Raw genomic sequence first — 12,787 nt, forward strand, 5'->3', positions numbered from 1 at the left:
AACTAAAGCTGAAGTCAAGATTCAATATCCAGCTCATTTTGGTCCTGAGCAAGTCATTTAATTAAGAAGCCTCACATTCTTGATCAGTAAAACTTGAACAATAACAGTAACTACTTACAGGACTATGGGAAAGATTTACCTATAATTTGTAGGAAAACACATCATAAACTGTAAAGCACTCAGGTGGTTCAGTGGTAAAGAATTCGCCTGCCAATGCAAAAGACTCGAGTTCGATCCCTGGGTCAGGAAGATCCCTGAAGAAGGAAATGGCAACCCACTCTAGTATTCTTGCCTAAGAAATTTCATGGACAGAGGAGCCTGGTGGGCTACAGTCCATCGGGTCACAAAAGAGTTGGACATGACTTACTGGCTCAACAACAGCAACTATAAAAACGACAACTGGCATCATTAACTGTATGGTGGATTTCATTTTGATCAGGATCACGCAGGCTGGCTTAGGCCACTTCCCCAGGCCTGGCGCGTATTAACTTACTGGCACCCAAATGGTTACTACCCTTGCTACTCTGCCCACCATTCTTAGTGCCTAATCACCATTTTTTTCTTTTTAATGCTCACCATAATATGTCTAGTTAATATACAGTATTACAATTTTTTTTCTTGTGGTAAGAATGTTTAAGATCTACTATCTTAGCAATTTTTATTAATTTATTCATTTTATTTGTGGTTGCACTGAGTCTTCCTTGTTGCTCAAGGCTTTCTCCAGTTGTGGCAAGCGGAGGTTACTCCTCTCTGCAGTACACAACTTCCCATTGCAGTGTCTTCTCTTGCTGCAGAGCACAGACTTCAGGCACACACGCTTCCATGGTTGTGGCTCACAGCCTTTATAGCTCGGGCTCGGTAGTTTTAGCGCACGGGCTTAGTTGCTCTGCAGCTTGTGAAAGCTTCCAGGACCGAGAATCGAATCCATGTCCTCTGCATTTAGCAGGTGAATTCTTATCCCTTGTACCACCAGTGAAATCCCTAATCATCCATTTTTAACTGTCTCTGCCTTTTGTCCAATTTGGCTAAAATGATCCTGAGGAGCCAAATGGACAGAGGTAAGTCAGGTAAGATTGTTAAGTATCTTTTACAAGAAGGGAAGAAAGAAAAGGAGGGAAGCTGGGAAGAAGGAAGGGCTTCAAAGAAAAAGTCAGAGCTAACAGACCTCAAAGGGACTTCCCTGGTGGCTCAGACAGTAAAGAATCTGACTGCAATGTGCGAAACCCAAGTTCGAACCCTGGCAACCCACTCCAGTATTCTTACCTGGAAAATCCCATGGGCAGACGAGCCTAGAAGGCTACAGTCCATGGGGTCACAAAGAGTCGGACAGGACTGAGTGACTACCACTAACTAGCTGAAGATATTCCACACCAAGTCTTCAACCAGTGCCTGATTTCCACTGTAACATCCCAATCAGTCACTGCTTGAGTATCTCCAGTGATCAAAGAGTCAGTAACTCTAGAAGGAGACGATTTCTTTCAAAATTAAGAGGTTCCAGGACTTCCCTGGTAGTCCAGTGGCAAAGACTCCAAGCTCCCCAGTGCAGGGGGCCCAGATCTGATCCCTGGTCAGGAAATTAGATCCCACATGCCACAACTAGGAGTTCACATACCGCAACTAAGACTGGTGCAACCAAATAAACAAACAATAAAAAAAAAGATTTCATGGAATTAAAAAGTGACAGAGATTCTCCTCTTGACAAATGGTGATCTCAGCCACTAAGCATCTGTCACCCTTCTAAAGACACTAGGCAGAGGATGGATTACTTAGGGGGTTATCATGGAACCAGGGCTGTGGACTCTTTATGTGTTATCCGCTCAGGACCTGGGGTTCCTCTTGTTTAAGTGAGGCGTTTGGATGACGTCTATTTCCACCGGTGAACTGTCCCTCATATCCACTGTCTCAACTCCTTTTCAACTCGTATCTTGGGACTAGACCATGACCACAGATCTCACCATCTCCACTACCACCACTTTTGAAAGTGAAAGTGAAAGTGTTAGTCACTCAGTCAAGTCCAACTCTTTGTGACCCCCTGGACTGTAGCCTGCCAGGCTCCTCTGTCCATGGGATTCTCCTAGCAAGGATACTGGAGTGGGTTGCCATTTCCTCCTCTGGGGGTTCTTCCTGACCAAGGGATCGACCCTGGATCGTCTGCACTGCAGGTGGATTCTTTACCGTCTGAGCTACCAAGGAAGTCCCCTTTAAACACCCCCTTGAACCATCCATAACCCATCACTTTCCTAAAACACAGACCTAATCACCTTCTTTCGCTAGGTGATTCTCCTTTCATAGTACAGTCTTAAGTCCTCAGTCAGCAATCAAGACCTTTCTCAACCTAAGCCCATCCCTGCACCCTCATCTCCATGGCCTTTCTACTCTGCAGCCCATCCCCAGTGAATCCAATTTCTAAGGATTTGGAATTTCCAATTTCCAAGTGCCATGCACTTTGGCCTCCCACGTGGCACTAGTGGTAAAGAACCAGCTTGCCAATGCAGGAGACATAAGAGACATGAGTTCAGTCCTTGGGTCAGGAAGATCCCCAACAGGAGGGCATGACAACCCACTTCAGTATTCTTGCCCGGAGACTCTCATGAACAGAGGAACCTGGTGGGCCACAGGCCATGGGGTCACAAAGAGTCAGACACCACTGAAGCAACTTAGCCCACAGTATAGCACATGCACTTTCTCACCTACTCATGTTATTTCTCTTGCTCGATGATCCTCTCCTCCTCTGTCTCACTAGACAAATCCCCATTCATCCTTGAAGGCTCCATCAAATAACACTTTTTATCTGTGAAGTTTCCTGGAGTCCCTAGAATTAGTCACCGCTCAGTTAGAGCCACCAGATATTTTCTGCAGATACGTTTACGTCCTCTCTTCACTTCTGGAGACAAGGATGGCACAGCATTCATGTTTCCATCCCCTTATTCCAGACCAGAGTTTCACTCATTCATTCACAGGTACACCTGACATCTGGTGTGGAATGAATGAACACACAAATGCATCAAACCAATAGACAGAGGGGTCTTGAGGGTCCCATCCAGCTGTCATTACTGGCACCTTCCTAGTCTCCAAGGGAAATTACTGCAGCCAAGAAGAGAAATCCAGTTTGGAAACCACCAGAATACAGGCAAACTGACCTCACTTTCACCTCGTTCTAAGAACAGGTCTCCTTACCCTCCAGGTCACGGCACAGTTTGCCTTTCCCACGAGTCAGGGCACACCCTGCCCTTGGGGGTAGCAACTCCCTCCTCCAGTTCCTGAAAAGGACTGGTTTTCATACCAAACAAAACAGAAGCTCCAGGTGCCAACTGTCTTTCATGTTTTTGTTTTCTTCCTGAGAATTAAACAAGAAGCATTTTCTCTGGAAATTCATTAGAAGAATAAGTATAGGTTACTCTGGTGACCTCTTGGCACAGGACTTGGTACCGCACTAGGCTTTCACGCTTACAGCTACAGATCTTCATGAAGGTGGGCTACTGGATGGAAAATAATAGATTAAAAAACCCAGCTAAAATACATATATGGGGAATTCTCTGGAGATTCCATGGTTAGGACTTCAAGCTTCTACTGCAGGGGCTCTGGGTTCAATTCATGATCAGGGAACTAAGATCCCTGGAGTTACATGGCCAAAAATAAAAAATAAAACACACACTTGGGCAAAGATTCGATCTTATTTCTTAACTATAAGTAGCCAGAGCAATTTTAGCGGCCCCATGGAATCTTGGACGAAGCCTTTCTGTCCCTCAATGTTTACTTCAAGACCCAGCCCCTCCAACAAACTGCTGCACACCTTCCAGAGACCTGCAGTAGTCCATCCATACCACTCTCCTGGCACTTCCTTATATTCAAAACAGATATTAGCACATTTTTATCAACCTTAATAAAGTCTAACTGCCTACAAGCTAGACTTTCCCTTCAAATATCCTCAAACTTAACCTTTATAAAACTAGTTCACTGAACAAACATTACTTGACTACATAGCATCTCTTCTGACAAAAACATTTCTTGGCATTTTACTTTAGGCCTACCCTTATACATACTACCTACACAACCCTACTCAGTACTAACAAGTAGGGTAACCTTCAATCAGAACACCTCTGAGAGCGAAATACTCTTACTACTACACCAGGATACAGGCATACCAGGGATGTCCTGGGAAAACCAGAAAGTATGGTCCCTCTACCTCTGAAGCAAGCACTGTTGCTACAGTCCTTTTTTACAGACAGGAAACTGGGACTAACATTAAGAGCAGGATTCCCTTAGAGTTCAACAAGTGGTCTCCTAGGAACTTCCTTGGTGGTCCAGTGGCTAAGAGTCAGCATTCCCAATGCAGGGTACCCAGGTTAGATCCCTGGTCAGGGAACTAGATCCCACGTGCTGCAAGTAAGAGTCTGCATGTCAAAACTAAACGATTCCACATGCTGTGATGAAGATCAAAGGTCCTACCTGCCAAAAGGAAGAACCAGTGCAGCCAAATAAATATGTTAAAACAAACAAACAACAAAACAGGCTCCCCAAAATGCCAAGGAACTGGCAGGACACATGCCCGCAACCATCTCTGAATGGGGTAGGCACCTCTAGCTCCTGGAGCTCTCTGCACCACGGCGACAGAGCTGCTGGTTGATGGCCTGAGTGACTAAGGAATGCTGACTATGGCTACGTCGGGAAAACTGCTCACAGTGGGGATGGAAGGAGGCCAAAGCGAACTTCTGGATTCAGGTGAACCTGAGTGAAACAACCCTGCCCTGTCGTGCGCCCCGTGCTTCCCTGCCCCATGAAAGGTTCCCACACAAGTGTCTGAAACAGCCCCTGAGTACCAGCGTTCCCTGTGAACTACAGGGGGCTTTGATGAGAAGACGGACAAGAGCAAGGACTGCAGGAGGAGCAGGGCACAAACCAAACCCAACAGAGGCCCGGACCCCGGCGGGGCCTCGGTCTCCATCTTCACAACAAGAGGAGCTGCCGCACATATGCAATGGTTGGTCAGGAGGCTGGTCATGTTCCAGCTTCGCCCTGGAGAGGAACATGGACGCATAGCGCCAAACCCAGGAACCTATAGGCCCGCAACTGCTTCCACGGTAACGGACTCTTTTAACCAAAAGACTGGGGATGTGAAGCCGGCAGCAGACGGCCAAGGGGTCGCGGCAGCGATGAAACAAGATACGGCCCCGGAAAGCAGACCACCTATGCATGGACCACCATCAAGGAGAACGCCTGGGTCATCCTCAGCAGCATCTGGGACGTGATCCGAAAGAAGAAGTACTGCCCAGATTTGCAGAGAGACCACCATCCCGAGCTGCCAGAAGTCTGTGATGGTGAAGACAAAGTGGACCTGCCCCACTAAGAGCTCCTAAGTGATCCCCTTCCACAAACCAATAGATATCAGCTCATGATACTCATGCGTGCTCAGTTGTGTCTTTGTGATCCTTTGGACTGTAGCCCACCAGGCTCCTCTGTCCACGGGATTTCCCAGGCAAGAATACTGCAGCCGGTTGCCATTTCCTTCGTCAGAGAATCTTCCCGATCCAGGAATCCGATTGGAGTCTTCTGAGTCTCCTGCATTGCAGGAGGGTTCTTTACCTGATGAGCCATCAGGAAAGCCCCTGATTTTTCTCAAATAAAAAAAATTAAATAAAAATAAATTTAAAAACCAAGAGAGGCTGGGGTGGTCACAATGGAGAAGAAGAAACACTAGACAACCATTCACTGGTGACAAACCATCTCTCTGTGCAGCCTGGAAGTGCCTGTGAATGTCTGTGGCACTCACCTCACTTTGCAACCTGACATTTGTCAACAGTGGTACCCTCATGAACAAGATGTCTAAAACTGAGTAAGTCAGTACACCGAATCACCTGTCACTTCCCCAGGGAGCACCCTCCATTAAGTAGCACAGCTAAGACTTGAACTTGCAGCCTCCCAAGTCTAAATCCCATAGTCTGTTCTAGGAGGACAAGGTGCCATTCCTGTGGACTAGACACTTCACTGGGCACCAAAAATTAGCCACATGTATCAAGAATCCACCTACCAGTGCAGGAGACAGAAGAGACTTGGGCTCGATCCCTGGGTTGGGCAGATCCCCTGGAGTATAAAACGGCAACCCACTCCAGAATTCTTGCCTGAAAAGTTCCATGGACAGAGGAGCCTGGTACAGTCAAGGGGATCAGAAGAGCTGTTCACGACTGAGTGACTGACCATGCGCGCACTTCAGTCACATTACACACTACACAACCGTTTAGCACTGGGGTAGATCATACGATCTATAATCAAAGGTAACTGAGGCTCAGGGATGTTCTGGAACTTGCTTAAGATCACAGGGCTAATGGGTGGCTCAAACATAGGTCTTGGTTTTCCTACCACTAAAACCAAGTTGGTGATGGTACTGCTGAAATGATAGCATCTGAAGCCCAGACTCTCAGACCCCTCTGGGGCCTCCAACCAGATTCTCAGTTGCCTTCCGAAGGCACCGACTCGGCAGCTACTGTTCCTAATTAGTGCATTATGAAATAATAACAGTTTCTCACCTGAGCATACGCCTTGCTCAGGACTTTCACATCAATTATCTCCTGCTCACCAGCAAAAGTGAAGTAAGGAGCAGGACAGGAGCTTTAGCTGGGGATCTGATTCTCACACTACCACTTAAGCATCCCACCAGAGGTTCTGCACCACTGAACTTTTGCCCATGCTCTGGGAGACAAGATTGATCCTGCCGACCCATCTCTTGGATGGCAATTGGGAGCTAAGTAATAAAAACAACCATAAAACACATTCACCACATAAAAAGTGCTCCGAAGGCGGTGAAATGCTAATGGGTTCTATGAGATGGATTGTGATGGACAGATTTAAGGCAGAAAGGAAAAAGAGCAGGATCTACCCTGTAAGGGATCTAATACTGGCAACCTGAAAACCTTAAGGCAAGCAAAAATAAGCAGAGCTAGAAAAGGAATGGGGCTGCAGACGGTCACAGACAAGGAACCTTGAAGTTATCATGGAATCAGAAGCTCAGCTCTTGCAAACAAGTGACGGGCATAACTGGCAGAAGAAGAAATAAATCCCCAAACCACAAGGACACCGAAACTGAACTCTCTGAATCACTTTGTTTTCTAAGGGCAAAGAGCAAAGTTCAAGCCCAGTAACAAGGATCTCCAAGTTATATTCCCTCCCAAATTCTCCCAAGCAAAGCCCCTGGGGCTGGGAGTGGGGTGGGGGTGGAATGGAGAAGGAATGTGTCCAGCCAGGCTCAGCAAAAAGAGAATCAAAAACACCCTTGAAAGAAAGAAGACAGGAAAGAGAGTAAGGGCCACGCCCAGCTCCAGCTCAGCTGACAAGGGTGTGACTGAGCACTTCCGTCCTTTCCTTGGGGCCTCAGTTTCCTCACTGGCAAAAGGAGGAATAGGGTCCCTCTGATCATCAAGACCCCAGTCCTCACTTCTAAGGCATAAGCTGCGTGCCAGCCTGCCACTTCTGCTGCCTACAAGCTTTGGTGTCCATAACACAGTTGTTTCAGTCAAGGCTGATAAGCTGGCAAATAATTAGAAGAACAAGAATAGGAACTAAGCTCCCTGATAAGATTCCAACAGCAAACAACTTTTTCCCTCTCTGCTGACCTGATGCAAGCTCGGCATTTCCCGACCGGGAACATTTCAGCAGCCTCCTAAGCGGTGTCCCCATCTCTGGCCCTGACCTGCTGTGACTCTGCCACCAAGGTTCTCTGAAACACAGATCTGACAATACCCACCTCTGCTCAAAGAGTAACAAAAGCCCTCCTGATCCCCACCCACTACCACCACCACCACTGCCATCATCTTTAGCTCATCATCCCAGCTCTTTACCCTCTACTCCTCCCTGGCTGCGGCAACATCAGCACAGAAGTGAAAAGTCTGCTGGCCCAGGGAAACCCTCGATTATGATCCCACTGAGGCCCGTGAAAGTGAGTTCTGAGTGAAAATCTGACGAAGAACCCTGACGATGGTGATTCTGTGAAACAAAATTCATATTTTATGGCAAGAGAAATGTAAACATAGAAATTCTTCTCTGCCCTTTGGCCTTCTCTCCCCTCCATGTGCACCATGCTTCTGCACTGTGCCTCAACCAGACCTCCCCCATTGGCAGGAATACCTGCTCAACCGTAAAGAGCAACATTCTCCTAGCACCAAGGAGACAACTCCTTACAAGATAACATTCCTTCTTGATCTGGTAAGGTTTCACATGACCCACCAGGACGATGCTTAGATCTGGATTAACTGTCGATAATACATCATGTGACGTACAGCCCTCTGTCTCAAAAAACTTAGAAAACTGAGCCTTGATTTCTAATTGGAGAAGGAAATGGCAACCCACTCCAGTATTGTTGCCTGGAGAATTCCGTGGACAGAGGATTTCTAACAGGCAAAACAGTTTTCAGAACTTTCTGAGATGCTCTTTCAAGTTATAATCGTCAAATTTGGCTCAAATAAAATTTTCCAATCCTTTCTTAGATCGACTGATTAATTTTTCATCCACAATTTGCACTTGTCCTTCTGTGGAAAAAGAAGAAAGTGGTGAAGAGGCTGTAGATCAGGCAAAGGTTCAAAACTCGGCCATTTCACTTAGGGGTTATGTAACCTCACTTACGGCTTCCCTAGTGGCTCACTGGTAAAGAATCAGCTAATGCAAGAGACGCAGAAAAAGCAAGTTCAATCCAGGGTTGAACTCTCCAGGTTGAACTTCTCCAGGGTTGGGAAGATCCCCTGGAAAAGGAAATGGCAACTCCCTCCAATATTCTTGCCTGGGAAACCCTATGGACAGAGGAGCCTGGTGGTCTACAGTCCATGGGGTCACAAGAGTCAGACGCGACTTAGCAACTAAACAACAACAAATCTTATTTGACCACACTCACTTACTCATCTGCAAAATGAGATTGATAATCATAAAACCTACTTAGATGAATCAGTATGAGAATTATGTAAGTACACAGTAAGTAGGCAAAATTTTTATATATTATTATTAAGAAAGATCAAAAATCACGTGTTTTCTAGCCTCAATTCTGTGGTTTACCAGTTTCCAAGCATGAATCCCATTAACCCATGGCCGGCCACCTACCCTATTTGTAGAAAGTCAGGAGAGGTGAAGTCCTCATCAATTTATCAGTGTCCTTTCCCATTTCTGTGACTTGCCTTAAGAAGCCACCACCGTTTTCCTCCACACATCTAAGCCATTTACAACAGACTCCCACATCACACTTCCGTTTCTTCTTCCCTTTTCCACCTCTGCTTCACACACGCCTTTAAGACCGTGAATTTCCACCCAGATAAGAGCTTTGTGCATGCACCACAACTCTGCCTACCTTTTCCTCACCTCTTCCAACTCACTTCTTCCATCTGGGTGCAGCCTTCCAATGCTGAATTCCAAGAAAAGTCCCCACCCATCGATGCACAAGCTGAGCTAGGAGTCCTAAATACTGCCCCGGGTCAAAGTCTCAGCTCCACTCAGTGGTAGTAGTAAAAGCCGCTCAGTCGTGTCCAACTCTCTATGATCCCATGATCCCGTGGGCTGTAGCCTGCCAGGCTTCTCTGTCCACAGAATTTCTCAAGCAAGAATACTGGAATGGTGTGCCATTCCCCTCTCCAGGGGATCTTCCTGACCCAAGGACCGAACCTGGGTCTCCTGCATTACAGGTAGATTCTTTACCATCTGAGCCACCAGGAAGCCCACCAGCTCCATTCAACCAGTTACTAAATGTGTTACTCTTCTTCCTGTGGTTACCATCCCAATACCTAATCCCACAGATGCCTCCAGAGCCCTTAACGGCCTTGTTTTCATGAGAACTTCTAGAGAACCCCATAATGGCCCCTACAATCCACAAGATAAATGTACATCTGCTTACCAAAAACTGAAAGTCCTCCCATTTCTCCATGTCCCACCACTCCGTTCCTGCTGGCCATTCAAACTTAGGCCTTCTTCCCTACATCTGTTAGCATACACCTAACAGGTTCATCTCTATCTGTCTTTTTCCCACTTAGGCAACTCCTGCTGCTGCTGTTGCTAAGTCACTTCAGTCGTGTCCGACTCTGTGCGACCCCATAGACCCTAAAGGCTCTCTTTAGGTACCACTCCTTCTGGTAGCTTCCCTGAGGTTGAACTACTTCAGTGCAACCAAAACATACCCCTAGAACAGTACCACACACTCACTCACACAAACACACACACAGGTGCTCCCCCAGAACAGGGACTGACCATGTCCTCCTAATCTTTGTATTCATAGGGCCAGCCAGTTCCTGCTTCACAGCAGGTAGGCTCCAGAACCCATGTGCCTCACCCATTGCTCCTCTCCTTTCAATGTAAAAATAGCAGCGTGCTCCATCCTCTGTTTTTATTATGTTACCTGGCATCTTCTATCCCCCTGCCCATTTTCTATTTAATGCATTAAATCTCTGGGCTAACAGAGCCTCCCAGTCATTGTGAGTTACATTCTGCCCTTGGTCAAAACCCCCCAAAATAGTTCTGAAATTAAATTCAATCTGACTCTTCCTATTCCCAATTAACCCATGCTAGTTCCACTGCAGGGTAGTCACATGTTAACACCCAGAGTCAAAGTTCTGGGCTGTTATTTTGAGTTCATTTCTAATTAACTGGATGACCTCAGACAAGAGAAAAAATTGAGATAACAGGGTCACCAGGCCCAATTCTCAGGGGATTTTTGAGATTCAAATGGAATATTTGACGGGAAACTTTTATAAAGTGCACAGCACTGTACATTCATAAAGGATATGATTAACAAATTTTATCAGCTCTAAGCTGTCAATGGTAAAATACACCGTTATCAACTTAGGACGATGATCTGCTCAACTATGATACATCTGTGATTATAAGACAACCCAATGTCACTGATATAAAATGTGAAAAAGTATATTTTTTCTGATGAAATACAGGTATCTGTCTCAATAAAATAAAGAATCTGCCATAAAATTTTCACATTTGCCAATGGCATGTAGTAAGCAGTAGTAACTGTGGAGTAAATGAGCAAACACTCATTGATAATTCTTAGGCCAGATTATTGCCTCTCTCACTGGAATGGGCGGCAGAGGATTACCCAGTGCCAGTTCCTCCCTTCTCGCTCATGTCCCAGCCTGCTCAAAACCCTCAAATGATGACTTCAAGTCATATCCATGCCTGGCATTTTTAAGGACCTTCATAATGAAGCCTCCTCTCCCATCAACCACTGTCTGGAACTGACTGTTCACTGGAATATGTCCTGCCAAGAAGGGTCCCACTCTGTCAGTCCCAATCATAGTAACCAGCTCAATAGAAGTTTCTCCTCCTGCCAATCCTCGAAGCCAGGTCCAGGCCCACCCACATGTAGGAGCACGACACTGGGTGGCTGCCTGACCCAAGGGCTCCAGGTTCGCAACCTCACTGTTCAGACAGCTGACCCCAATTACATATTTCTTACCTAGAATCTATACTCCAGATTCTAAAGCCTGGGTGCTGAGGTTGGAAGTCTGCCTTGCAACCTTTTGACTGACCCTGGTGCAGACAAAGACCCTGAAGGAAGAAGGCTGGTCATGGGATACAAAGAACCCTACTGAGAGTTCTGGCCTCCCACCAGCTACCAAAATTTACTGTAGACTTTAGTACTGGCACTCACCTTCTCTGAGCCTTCATTTATATTTCCCTATCTGTAAGAGCAAGGGGTAGTGAGGAAGGAGGGGAGGGGAGTTGGAGGGAAGAGGGTGTTAGCTGCTTTTTCCCTTTCCACTTAAAGGCTTTCTTAAAATGCTCTTGTGTTCAAAGAGGTAGGCCATTAAGTCACTAAACACCTTAGTGAAAATGGGGTTTATTGGGAAGCAAGGAATTTAGAAAGGGGGGTAGGAGACAGAAAAGATAGAGGGGATTGGATACAAAGTTAAATGAGTCTGGTACTAGAAAAGAAGTTCAAAGGTGAAGCGAAATTTTTGCATTTTGTGTTCATGGTGAGCAGGCAGTGGATCACTGAGAAGGGAAAGGAAGCCAGAAACATCCTTCAGCTTCCCCAGCACCCCAAAATCCCAAAGACACCCCTCTGTCCAAGTGCACTCAAGCACAGTCCACTGATTATCCCATTTTATGTGCCCACGCTGCCCCACGCCGTGCCCCCAGCACAGTAACAGTTACAGCTTCATCTCCACTCTCCACACTTGAGTCTTCTCTGCCTCTGCAGTTCCCTCCGGCTCATGCCCTCATTCCTTGTCCCTAGTTACTAACTTCAGAAAAACCCTTCATCCTTCAAAAGCCTCGGATCCCTCATGAAGGACCAGACCAAACTCCTGTCTCCAAGCCCCGCCCCGCGCCTTTTCCCCTGGACTTAGCACCTTCTGTCTGGGGTCAGGTTTGGTTCTTTGGTTGACTGAACGCTTCCTGAGGGCAGAGTCTAGGCCCTAAACGCCTCTGGATCCAATAACCCAGCACAGGGCGGCACACAGCGAGTGCTGGAGAACTGCTTGGAGAAAAGGAACCAGGAGTCGGGAGCCATTTATTTTAGTTACGGCTCTGCCTCTAGTGAGCGACTTTGGGGAGACTCAGCTCTCTAGGCCTCAGTTGCCCCAGCTGGGAAATGGGGGAGCTTGATGCCTGGGTTCCTAGGCCCCTTCCCCAGTGACAACTGTGATTCCGCGAAAGCGCAGAGCTGCTGGGTGTGGCCCCGCCCCCTGGGAGTCCTGAAAAGCCCGGGCAGGGGGCGCGCAGGGAAGGCCTCCAAGCCCGCCCAGCCCCCGGTCGAGGCTTCCCAAAAAACTCGGGGTCCCCCTCCCCCACGCGTGCACCCCGTGCT

At 47.0% G+C, this 12,787-nt stretch overlaps 1 protein-coding gene across 1 annotated transcript in view; it reads right to left on the reverse strand.

Annotated features, from left to right (window-relative positions):
* The window catches only part of LPP (LIM domain containing preferred translocation partner in lipoma), a 750,332-nt gene extending 738,024 nt beyond the window's left edge, over nt 1-12,308 (reverse strand). Inside the window, exon 1 of the mRNA XM_042233292.2 lies at nt 9,082-12,308. The gene's annotated coding sequence lies outside the window, so the exon portion shown is untranslated. The remainder of the gene's footprint in view (nt 1-9,081) is intronic.
* Between the last annotated feature and the right edge of the window lie 479 nt (nt 12,309-12,787).

The sequence above is a fragment of the Ovis aries genome, chromosome 1 (assembly GCF_016772045.2).
Source record: "Ovis aries strain OAR_USU_Benz2616 breed Rambouillet chromosome 1, ARS-UI_Ramb_v3.0, whole genome shotgun sequence".
In the NCBI taxonomy this organism is placed as follows: domain Eukaryota; kingdom Metazoa; phylum Chordata; class Mammalia; order Artiodactyla; family Bovidae; genus Ovis; species Ovis aries.